We start from the raw sequence: 13,240 nt of genomic DNA on the forward strand, positions 1-13,240 counted from the left end.
AAAAAGTGGATCTCATAAAGATAGAGAATAGACTGGTGGTTACCAGAGGCTGGGAAAGGTAGCAGGGAGGGGGAAGTGAATAGAAGTTGATTAATGCTTACAAATATATGTTTTGATAGAAAAAATAGGACTTAGTGTTAGATAGATCAGTAGGGTGACTGTAGTTTACAATAACCTATTATATATTTCAAAATATCTGGAAGAAAAGAATTTGAAAGGTTCTAGCATATAGAAAAGACAAATATTTAAGGTGATGGATATCCCAAGTACACTGATTTGACTTTTGCAAACTATGTGAATGTATTAAATTATTACATGTGAAAAAAATAGAGGAAACCTGAACAAAAACAAAAAACAGGAAAGGAAAGGTTATTCTTCACACAGAGGTCAAAGGAAAGAAGCAAGAAAAGTTAAAGGCACAAAAAGCCTCTGAGATGAAAAAAAACAAGAAACTGGTTTATTTTTTGAATGAATTAATTTAGCCATCCTGGCAAAGTAGATTCTGCCATCTTATGAAATCTCTGCTGATTTTAGTCTAATGTGACCATAATTCCATTACAGAGATACTAGGGGTTAGCCTTAATGACAGGGATCAACAGCAGAACAACTCTAATTGACATCTTTAACGATTTATATATTGTGTAAAGTAATAATAATATAATAACAAACAGCAATAATGATAGTCAATTTTTTTTGAAGGTTTGCTACATGATGGTGCTTTTTATGTTTTACTATTAAGCCATTTAGTACTTGTACCAAGACTAGAAACTTTTATTATCACCATCTTAGGTAAAAAGAAACTGAGGCACTGAGAACTGAAATTACTTGGCTGAAGTAGCAAAGCTAGCAAGCGGCTGGGGGCTCACAGCCTGACGTTCTGCAATAGATAATGCACTCCGTTGTCTCTCTAATAAGAGAGACCTCCAGTGGCCCTCAAATTCTTTTCATAAATATATTAACAATGTATGAAATAAATGAAAACTTCCAAAGATAAAAAATAAACTGCAAAAGAAAGTTAAATTTATGAACAATGTAATGATAAACGTGTAATTTTTTTTTAAACCTAACTAGGCAAAAAAGTGTTTTTTTCTTAAAACTGATTACAAAAAGAATCCTGGAAGGTAAAAGAAATAGTTATTCAAAAGTGGTAATGTCTGAAATCTTAGTGTGAGGTATTGCCCTTGTCTGTTTAAAAAAAAAAAAAAAAAAAAGGCTTTGAAGAGTTTGGCAAAATTAGACTAAATAGAGTCGGAGTTGGAGTGACCTAACAGGAAGCTGGGCTATTCCCAACTGCCAGTGATCTCTCAAAAAGGCTCTCAGGCTCCCTCTTTGCTCCAATAGACAGGAGGGACTTAGGGCTGGATAATCGTCAAATTCTTACCTCGCCCTTTCACTGCTAGTGGGATCAGATTGCATTTCTCTCAGTATTCTCTGCCTCCCAGTTTCTTGATCTGTTTAAAAGACGTAGAAAAGATAAATCCTCTCTTCAGTACCTAGAAGGGAAAAACAAAATAACCTCAACGCCGCTTTGAAAAAAATCTTTCCAAGAACTTTCCTCAGAGATTTGACTCGTGAGTACTTGGCAATGGGGGAAAAGCAGGGTTCTGAGAGGCGGGGACGTGTTGGGGAGGACCCCCCTGGCTATTCCCCTGAAATAAACTCTTCCTTGTAAACAAAGTAAATTCAAATTGCAATGTGAAATTAAGTTCTCCGCATTTTGCATTTAGTTCTTAAGCAAATAATATGTGCAAGGTTTATGCTTTTAAGACCACGAACAATTTTGTAAGTAGTTGGTAAGATGTAGCCTTTTTATAGTTTAAACTATAGTTTAAGACTGTAGTAAAATTATTTACTAATTGTGTTTGATTAATGGGAATTGTTTTGAAGGTTTAGTTTACCTTTCAATTTTATTAGTAACATATAAAGAACAATAATAAAGAGACTGATAGCATTCTATTTAAAGAAACTTCTTTCATTGTCAGTGGGTGATACTTGAAATATAAACATTAGAATTATTGTAATCTAAATTAAATATTTTATGCTAGCATTAACTAATCTAAGGAAATACAAGTTTCCAAAAACTAAAGCTCATATTCTGAGGTATTTAAATGAGAATACTTATGATCAAGTCTGTTATGTTGTGCAGTTTTGTAAATTAAAGCAGTAGATTACTGTCATCTTATTAGCTATGAAACCGTATTAAACTTTGCTTCTGGGAGCAAAAGGAAGCACATAATATAGCAGTACACAACCACAGAACTACAATGAGACACACATTCATTTAATTATGAAAAAAACTTACTGGTATAAAAGAATTACCAGAAAAATGAGGGCAAAGAGTAGTACCATGTGGGAAAAAAAGAAAAGATAAGCAACAGCCACACTGTGACTCAGTGCTCTGGAAATTAGTCACGAAATGACTTTGTATAATATGAGATAACATAAACACACAGGGCAGAACCCAAGCAGGAAATATACAGCCCAGAGAGTCATATTTTATGTATGAAGACATAATATTTACATCAGAGAAGAAAAGTTGTGACAGTTTTGAGATACCGCAAAATTTTTAAGCCTGATAATAACCTTTTATAAAACATTTTAAGGATTTTTAAAAATTCATCATGCTAGTGCATGATTATTTCAATGCATATTATCCATATCTCATCTAATCCTTACACTAAAGACTGAACAGTCTTTGAAAGCTTGAGTATGAAATATTAATTTGGGACCTATAGTTTAATAAAAGGATATGAAATATCAATAGAGATCAATAGAGATTGAAAAATATTAATGCAAATACAGATAACTAACATAAAATCTTAAGAGTAAAACTTAATACTTTTAACAATTTTAATAGTTGTATTGGAAAGCCAAATTTGTCTTCTTCAGATGACCATAGAATCTTGTTAGAAAACTTTAATGACATACATATTTTACTATTTGGTTTATATCTCTACTAGATATGCTGAATTGGACAAGTTTTGGGGGCTTTTTTGTTTGTTTTCCTTTAAGGTACAGTCTGATATCTTGAAGCATTTGTTTTACCTCCAATGAATAGATCAAAACTCCTTTTGGAAATGTGGTTCTTGCTCAAATGGATTATGCCATCAAATGGTGCTTAGTAGTCTGATTGATTGTCTGTAACTCTGTACTTCATTTGTTTATTGGTTGTATAACTATTTTGATAGAATCTTTTATCATAAACATTATTTTTAAATTTTAAAAAATAATACCTAAAATGAGAAAATATTTTTATATTAAAATACAGTTTTTATAGTATTAATTTATTCCTTCCTCAAGAATTAATTTCTTGACTTTAGTTACTTACCAAATTCAAAAGGTAAGTGGGCAGGATGACAAACTACTGAAGGATAAAGGCCAATCTCAAAAGGTTTGATTTATTTTCAGAATGCCTGACAATCTAACCAAATAGTAAATGTGCTATAGATTCTTTAGGAATGTTGGTTGATTAAATTTAGTGTCACAAATTTTAAGACATTAAAAAACTTATATCTACCTAATAGAAGAAAAAGATGCAAAGTAAACATCTTCATCAGAAAAAGTAAAATAAAATAAAAAAGGAGAGACAATAATGGAATGTTCCTGGCACTAAGAAATGTTAAATGCCTGAGGTGATGGTTACCACAACTACCCTGATTTGATTAATTCACATTGTATGCCTGTATCAAAACATCACATGTACCCTATAAAGATATACAACTAATATGTACCCAAAATAATTAAAAATAAAATTTAAAAAAATGAAGGAAAGTACTCAGAACAGGATTTTTCAAAAAATCTTATTTATTAGTATTAATAATTTGAATAATATAAATTAAAATGAGTTAATTATATCACCATTTTATTTTTGCTATGTGGAAATGATCTAAGAATTGTACCGTAATCCAACTCATCTGTTCTCAATAAAGGCCTTCTCCAGCCAGCCACCCTTTTTCTGTTTACCATCTACAGTAATTAACTCATTTGAGGAATTTAACTTGACAAGATACCTTTTTAAAACACAAAAGTATTTTTAAAGTCATTAATGTCATAGGTAGGTTTTGCTATCTTTTATAGAAATACAGCAACATTACAATTTTTTCTGATTACTGATATGTGCATTAGGAGAAATCTGAATTCAATAGACATGTAGTATCTTCTGAAGTCTCTGTTTCTGAATATTAAATCTTACCAAAACAAGGAAAGGGTGCAGGTTTTTCCAGTGAGTTTTCTTCATGACAGACCATCTCTCTTGGCTCTCTAAGATCCTCAGTGACTGCTTTCTTGATATTACATATCAACTCCAGTGGCCCCGTCTTTTCATTACCCATCTCTCCCTGTCTTCAATTCTCCAACTGGCAGGTGCCATGTAGAAGCAGAGACTGAGATTCAACTACCAAAAGGCTGAGGGTAACCTAGTCATCTCCACTATTCTTCTTCCCAAAACCAACAGTAACAAGTCCTGGGCTCATGTCAAATCCACTGTTTTTAGTTTTCTTCAAGCCTCCCTTTGGGATTCTATGTTCTTAGTTGGAACAACCACATGTTAAATTTATTTTAAAAACCAAAGAATAAAAGGACACCGTAATCCGTAATAGATATCCCAATGCTGCAATATTTCTATCCCAATGTGGTCCATCTGGTGGACCACAAATCTCTTGGGAAACTTAAAATAATTGCAGCTAATTCCCTAATCCAAATGTGATGATGTATTATATGCCATTGACTGGGGCATAAGAAGGCTGTTTCAATATTAGGAATGTGAAAATACCCATCAATAGGACATTGATAAAATGTAGTGTTGTCATTACCAAGCATAGTGTGCTACTGATACCTTTGAACTATGCCACACCCTCAGAGCCACTGCCACTCTGCCGCCAGCCCCATTTTATCTTTACTCCTATTCTTGACCCCTACCTATTACTATTGAATCCTTGAATCCCATAATAATTCATCTCTAAGCATCACTTCGTTCCTCATTTCCCACGGCTTAAAAATAGAGTAAATCTCAGAAATGGAGCAAGTCTCTACAATAATGTCATTTGTGAATATTTTGATAATACTATTAAAGTCCTTTTAGGAAGCTTCAAAGTCCCAGATTAATTTTCATCTAGAAAATGAATCCAAATGTTTCTATTAAAATTTCTTGTACCTGCTCTTCCTCTTTCTTGTGTTACTGATATCAATTATACATAAATGCAAAAAGAATGGAGTTTTGATACATGATACAAGAACCTTGAAAACATTATGCTAAGTAAAATAAGCCAGACATGAAAGGACAAATAGCATATGATTCCACTTAAACAAATATCTAAAATAGGGAAATTCATAGAGACAGAAAACAGATTAGAGGTTACTAAGGGCTGTATGAGTGGTGAGTTATTGCTTAATGAGTACAGAGTTTTTGTTTGGGGTGATGAAAAACGTTGGAGATAAACAGTGGTAGTGGTTGCATAACACTGTGAATGTAATTAATGCCTCTGAGTTGTATACTTAAAAATGATTAAAATAGCAAATTTCATGGTATATCTACTTTACTACAATAAACAATAATAAAAAAGATATAAGAATTCTGTTTGAAGAATTCCATATTCTTGATGATATTTATATTTTCTTAATAGATGAAAAAGTACAAATATTATAATGTTGGTTGCCTGAATTTTAAAAAATGAAAACAGAATCTTCCTGTTAGAAACTGAAATATATTTTTATGTGAAATTTCTGTACTGAAGGGTAATGATTTTTATTCATAATGCTTTTTTCTTTTTTTAGTTCCAAGCTAATTAAAACCTCATAAACTGAGTTGGCAGGTATTCCCTCCATTCTCTTAAATTTTCTGCAAGAGTTGATATAGAATTGGTATTATTTCTTCTTTAAATATTAGGTAGAATTCTTATTCAGGTTATCCATTTCTTCTTGGGTGAGATTTGGAAAGTACTTTGTGTCTTTCAAGGAATTGGTCCATTTCAAATTTTTTGTCTAATTTATTGGCATAAAGTTAATATTTCTTCATAATAAAGTCTGTAATCATGTCAAATCTCTAGCTCCTGACATTAGTATAATAATTTATGCTTTTCTCTTTCTTGTTTTTCTTATCTATCTATTAATATTGAAAGGTTAACAATTTTATATATTTTTCCAAAGAGCCTCCCTTTGGTTTCATTGACTTTATTTTATTCTATTTTTATTTCATTGATTTTCATTCTGATCTTTATTATTTTCTTGTCATATATTTCTTTCTAAATATTGCTTTATCTTACTTTTAGTTTTGATACGCTGTGTTTTTATTTGGCTCAAAATATTCTCTAATTTCTCCGTGATTTTAACATTGATCCATGGGTTATTTAGAAGAGTGTTAGTTTCCAAATATTTGGATATTTTCCCAAGGATTTTGGATATTTTTTTCTAATTTAATTACATTAGGGTCAGAGTACATATTTTATATGGTTTGAATAATTTCTGACTTATTGAGACTTATTTTATGGCTCTGAATATGATACAACTTGGTAAATGTTCTTTGTGCTCTTGAAAATTAAGTGCATCTGCTATTGTGGAAAGAAAGGATTTTATAAATGTCAATTAGATCAAGTTAGTTCATAGTGTTGATCAAACGTTCCATATCCTTACTAAATATTTTTGTATAGTTTTTTTATTGCATATTGGGACATAGTTATTGAAATCTATGGCTATAATTCTATATTTATCTACTTCACTTTTGGATTATCAGTATTTGCTTCATATAATTTGAAGCTCTGTTATTAGGTACCTAAACATTTAGGATTGTTTTGTCTTCTTGGTGTATTTTTCCCTTTTCATTATAACATGACTCTCTTTATCACTTTTAAAAATACAGAATTATTTTGATTGGCGTAAAAATGGTAAAACCTTTTCGTCTTTGTACTTTTAGTTTGTGTGGTCACATTTAAAGTGGATTTCTATAGGTAACATACAGTTAGGTCTTCCTGTTTTATTCAATGAGACAATATTTATCTTTACATTTGATGTGGTAATTGATATGCTTGTGTTTACATCTGCCATGCTACCATTATTGTTCTATTGGTTCTGTTTTTGTTTTCTTTTTTACATTTTTTGTGCCTTCTTTTGGGTTGAATATTATATATGATATTATTTGTTGGCTTATTTGCTATAAATCTTCATTTTATTTTGTAGTTGCTTTGGGATTTAGAGTGTACATCTTTGATTTATCCCAGGCTGCCTTCAAGTGATATTAACCCACTTCTCTTATAGTATATGTAAGAAGTTTCAAAGAGTATACTACTTCTCCTTTCCTGCCCTCTGTGCTATTGTTGTCATACCTTTTCATTTTACCTATGTTATATCCAATGCACCATAATGTTATTATGTTGGCTTCAAACACTGAGTAATATTTTTAAAATAAACATTTAATTTGGAATACACATTTAGATTTACAGAATATTGTGATGATAGAATCCCCATATACTCTAGACCAAGTTTCCCCTTATTAACACCTTATATTAGTATAGTACATTTGTCAAAATTGATGAACTATCTTTTAAGGAGATTTAAAATTTTTAACCTTTTATATTTACCTGTGTAGTTACCATCTCTGGTATCCTCATTCATTTATATAGATCCCCATTTCCATCTGGTGCCATTTTTCTTCTTCAGGTTCTTTCCCTCTCTTTTTAGAACTCTACTTACATGTTTACTAATTAGGATGTTTAAAGTTAATTCACAGCTCATTAATTCTCCATTCATGGCTTTTAGTCATGTTTTTTCTCTCGATGCTTCAATTTGCATAGTTTCTATCATTATAACTTTAAGTTTACTAATCTTTTTTTCTGCAGTGCCTCATCTATTTATAATCCCATGCTGTACATGCATTTTTATATAAATGTTCTTGAGCTTTCTTTTGGGATGAAGTTAAATTACTTGGAATCAGCTTGGTATTTTGTTGTCTCGCTGTTAAGGTTTGTTAGGCAGTACCAGAGAAATGTTTATTCTATGGTTAATTTTTTTCTCACTACTAAGGCAAACAGCCCTCTGAGTATTCTGCTAGATGCTCCATGTATTGAGATTTTTGTAATTTAGGGACAGGAACTATTCCCAGCTTTATGTGTGCTCCATGTGCTGTCCCCTCTAACCTTTTTTGGTTGGTCTTTACCCAGACTTGGGTACTTTTCTTTCTTCACACATGCACTGATCAGTATTCAGATGAAGACTTGAGGTCTGGATTTCTTTTTCTGTATAGTTTTCTTTCATCTGATATCCTGCCCTGCATATTCTAACCACCTTGGCTTTCCCGGACTCTCTGCTTTGTCTTCTAAACTCAGGGAGACCACTGAGCTCCTTAAGAGTTCTTCCTCTCTGAACTATAGTATAGAAAATCTTTTCACTCAGTCTGCTAGAGCAAATGTAGGAATATAGAGCTAAACTCATGTTTTCAATCTCTATGGGACCACGCCTCCCACTGACCAGTATTATTTCATATATTTTATCTTTGTAAAAGTTATTTAATATTTCAAGTGGGTGGATAAATTCTATTAATTCATTTTGGCTGGAAGTGGAAGGGATACTTTTTTAAATTATATTTTAATGATCTCCAAGAGAAAAAAAATTTGCAGGGCACAGAGAACCTGTAATTTTTCAGTTTGCCTGGTTAAGATAAACATACATTTATTTCCTACTATCTGGCAGGAACTATGTTAGGTGACTACATACACTTACATGTTTATACAATGGAGAACTTAAATTCTCAGTTTCTAAAAAATACTTATTTCATCTAAGATAAGCAGTTTATTTGTTCATTATATTCTTCTGATAACAATAGCTGTTTCAGAAGCTAATATGTCACTCTCTTCTATTCTAGATGACAAATGAGCTCCACATGCTTAAAACCAATCAAGTTGTTCAGCAGGCACTTCCAAAACTATGGGTGTTTTGTGTTATTTACGTAGAGACTCCAGAGTTTTACAAGGAATTACAGATTACTTTTCCTAATGGTTTCCTATCATAATTTCTCATAATTATCTTTTCTCCCCTGCTTCCTGGCTACTTTCCTATACAGAAAGTTGGGCAAAATAAATATAAATTAAAATTTTTTCTTTGTGTGAATGGAAACACAGTTTCAGATGCTTCCTGCTCAATTTTTTATACCTATTGGGATAGTCTCAAATAACAAATATAGTAGGAATAATTTATATTAGCATTGGAATTTGGTTTTATAACTATGTGAACATTATTCAAGATCCTATGCATCTCATTTGAGTTCTGTTTTTAATCTCAGTTAGCAAAGCTATTTATTCAGTGAGGAAAGGAAATAGGGACACACTAAAGAAATGATGGCATTCACGTTCTGAAGATAATGTGGGTTATCAAAAATTTTGAGATAAGAAATTTTTCTTATAAAGATCCAGGCCTTCCTTTCAGTGTCAGTAATTTTATTCTAGTTTTAGGCTTCTACTAAAATTAACACTTTTTGGTATGTTTTGCTCTTAAGGAATTGCTGAAGAATGTGGCAAATGAGGAAAGATGTTTAATCAGGGGAATTTAAATTAAGCTCAGCTCACCTAGAAAGAGAGATCTTTTTTTTTTTTTTTTTTCCCCTGTATATGGTCAGCTCTGGTCAGCCTGTTTTCAAGCTTTTCTAAGTTGGAAATAATTAATTAAAGCTCTCAAAAAACTCAAAAGTTCCTTAGGAGCAAGTGTTTGCCATGTCACTATCATGTCAGTATTACTCTCCCCACCACTGCTTGTCTACATTCCATACTATCATCTCCATGCTCACATGGAAGAGAAATACAAGTGACCATCTATCCTCCCTAATAGGCACAGGAAACCTCACCTGTAAAAGACATGAGCAAGTGGTTATCCGTAAATAGTCTCTAAAATGGTGTGTTAAAAAAATTTCTGTGCACGTGTGTATTTGCACTTTAGAAGAAAGCCCACAGCTTTTTTCAGATCTCTTAGGAGCTTATATGCCACCATGAAAAATGTATCTGAGACTTGCTTAAATATCTAATGATAACAGTATATATTATATTATATAATTAGGTTCAAAGAAAGTGTCAAGCAGTGACACATCCTGAAGGAAGCAAGATAAATATTTTGAAGGCAGATAACTTGACATGGGGAGAGGATGGAGGAGAAGAGATATTTTAAGGATAAGGAATCTTCAAGAAAAGAAGAAAGCCAAGGAAGAAACTGAACATTTTGAGATCTCTTTCAGTTCCATCATTACACTTGAATAAGCAAATGCAATTTTTAATATCTTTAAAGCTGAGCATTAACTATGTATTTTTTATATATTAGATCCTTTGCAGGATATGAAAAGTACAATGTGATAAATTTTAATCATTTATAAATTAACATAATTATTAAGATTTTCTGTACTTTACAAAACAATCAACTCCCTGGTCACCATTCCCAGAGAATTATAATCAAAGGAGTTAAGTAGAGCATTTAACAGGAAAACATCATCTGATTCCTGATTATATGATTATGTGTTGGGTTAGGATTTGGATAGGAAAAGAAAAAAAATGGCAATTTACACTGGTCTTTATAAATATGTAACATAATAAGCATTCAGTATGAGGAACAAAGAAAAAAGAGAAGTATTTATTGCATGCTATAGAAAAAGTGGCACCAATTGCCTGGCGTTCTCTGGATCCATAGTTCTCACCCTTCATGGGTCTGACATTTTCCTGTCTGAATGGAAGTGCTTGAAGATCAACTGGTTAATGGTTCCTGGAAGACCATGACTCAGCTGCCAGGACATCCCATTCCCTTAGAGTGGTGATTCAGAGAAGTTGAACTCATGATGTCATCTGGAGAGCTGGGTGAAGTACTAGCAGCTGTAGTCCCAATCTTGAACCAAGCTCAGCCTCCTCCCAGATACTTTCCATCACAGAACAATCAGAAATTCCAAAGTTTTTCACATTAAGGCTTATTTTGACTACCAGAAGGCTTAGTTTGACTACCAGAAATACCATCCCTGATAAAAGTGAAAAAACTGATCATTATTGTTATGCTTATCAAAGGCAATCACAGCAACAACAAAAATAAATGGGACCTGATTAAATTAAAAAGCTTCCTCACAGCCAAAGAAACTGTCATGAGAGTAAATAGACAACCTACAGAATGGGAAAAAATTTTCGCATGCTACACATCCGATAAAGGACTGATAACTAGAATCTATTTAGAACTCAGGAAAATCAGCAAGAAAAAATCAAACAACCCTATCAAAAAGTGAGCAAAGGACATGAACAGAAATTTTTCAAAAGAAGACAGAAGAATGGCCAAGAAACATGAAAAAATGCTCAACATCTCTAATCATCAGGGAAATGCAAATCAAAACCACAATGAGATGTCACTTAACTCCAGTGAGAATGGCCTTTATCAAAAAGTCCCATAACAACATGGCGTGGATGCGGAGAGACAGGAACACTCTTACACTTCTGGTGGGACTGCAAACTAGTGCAACCTCTGTGGAAAGCAATATGGAGATACCTTAAACAGATACAAGTAGACCTACCATTTGATCCAGCAATCCCATTATTGGGCATCTACCCAAAAGAACAAAACACATTCTATAACAAAGATACCTGCACCTGAATGTTTTTAGCAGCACAATTCACAATTGTGAAGATGTGGAAACAACCCAAATGCCCATCAATATATGAGTGGATTAATAAAATGTGGTATATGTATACCATGGAGTATTACTCAGCTATAAGAAACAATGGTGATATAGCACCTCTTGTATTTTCCTGGAAACAGTTGGAACCCATTCTACTAAGTGAAGTATCCCAAGAATGGAAAACTAAGCACCACATGTACTCACCATCAATTGGTTTCACTGATCATCACTGAAGAGCACATTTAGGAATAACATTGATCGAGTGTCGGGCAGATGTGGGTCAGGGAGGGGATGAGTGTATACATACATAATGAGTGCAATGCACACTGTCTAGGGGATGGACACGTTTGAAGCTCTGACTTGGGGGTGGGGAACCAAGGGTAATATACATGACCTAAACTTTTGTACCCCCACAATATGCTGAAATAAGAATAAAAAAAAAAACTTGAGCTAATATTTGAAACCAAAACATTTTCTAGTCAGAAAGTTATCTGATTCATCATATATCTGAAACCAAAATGTTCTAAAAATCTAGCTTCGGGTATACCGAGTATAAATTTTACTCCTTTTTTCGTAATGAAGATAATATAGTAACATTTTGTGAGAAATTCCCATACATGTGCTAAGATTTTGCTCTCTTTTTGTCATGCTACAAATTCAGATAATTAGAAGCAGAAAGTTAAGACATCTTCCACGTACTTGTTTAAGCAGAAATAAAATCTGAGAAAGAAACAGACTTTGAGGGAGGAAAGGACGAAACTGACTTAACTTTAGCTATTGATCTTTGAAATTTAAAAAAATGTAATATCAAGATGAATTACAAAACCTATTAGGAAGGTCTCAACTGTTTTTCTGTCTTTATGAAGTAATTATACCTCCTGTGAGTAGATATCACATTCAATATGAGTTAATAGATTTATTTTAATCAACAAGCTAATTAGTTAACAAAGAGATATATAGACAGGTAGAGAGATAGATAATTACAGAAGTAACTTTGTAGGAAAATAGAAATATATTTTTGGTCCTGAAATACTGTTTGTTTATCTTACTCAGTAATGGGTATCTAGCAGAACACATACAAAAAGCAGGAAAAATAGCCACAAGTAGTCATCGGTCTCTTTAAATCATTCTCATTTTTAATATGTACAGTAAGGATAATAGAGAAAACACATTTGATATATTCAATTCTTTTTTTTATCTTCTCTCACACCAAAATTTATTGTATTAACTTGCTTTTTTTTTCCCATTTCCTTATATTTGGAGTTACTAGCATTAGTAATTGAGCAGAATTGTATTCTCAGAAACCTCCATTTTGGTTTAGATATCATAATACTAACTTTTATTTGTTCTTTCTCCTCTTAAATGAAAAATATCATATTATAAAGAGCTTTGCTTTTAAACAAATGGAGTTAATATGGAAATTAGTGATAGTGATGAAGAAAGATGAACTCATTCAGAGAAATGAATATCACCAGTTTTTGAAAAAATGTCTTACAAATTTAATTATAAAATCCAGACAAAATAATTTCACACATTTTTTAAAGCATTTTAGTAGTTATGGACAACTATATGTAGAATGGATATCATAGTATTCATCACTATAAGAAACATTGGCACTAT

The 13,240-nt window shown here is 32.3% G+C and overlaps 1 protein-coding gene across 3 annotated transcripts in view; it reads left to right on the forward strand.

The window, feature by feature from the left end:
- The first annotated feature begins 1,332 nt into the window (after positions 1-1,332).
- Positions 1,333-13,240, forward strand: part of TFPI (tissue factor pathway inhibitor) — a 69,385-nt gene continuing 57,477 nt past the window's right edge. For all 3 annotated transcript variants that reach the window (XM_069469834.1, XM_069469840.1, XM_069469849.1), the window contains exon 1: positions 1,333-1,571. The gene's annotated coding sequence lies outside the window, so the exon portion shown is untranslated. The remainder of the gene's footprint in view (positions 1,572-13,240) is intronic.

This window comes from Eulemur rufifrons, chromosome 1 (assembly GCF_041146395.1).
Source record: "Eulemur rufifrons isolate Redbay chromosome 1, OSU_ERuf_1, whole genome shotgun sequence".
Taxonomy (NCBI): Eukaryota; Metazoa; Chordata; class Mammalia; order Primates; family Lemuridae; genus Eulemur; species Eulemur rufifrons.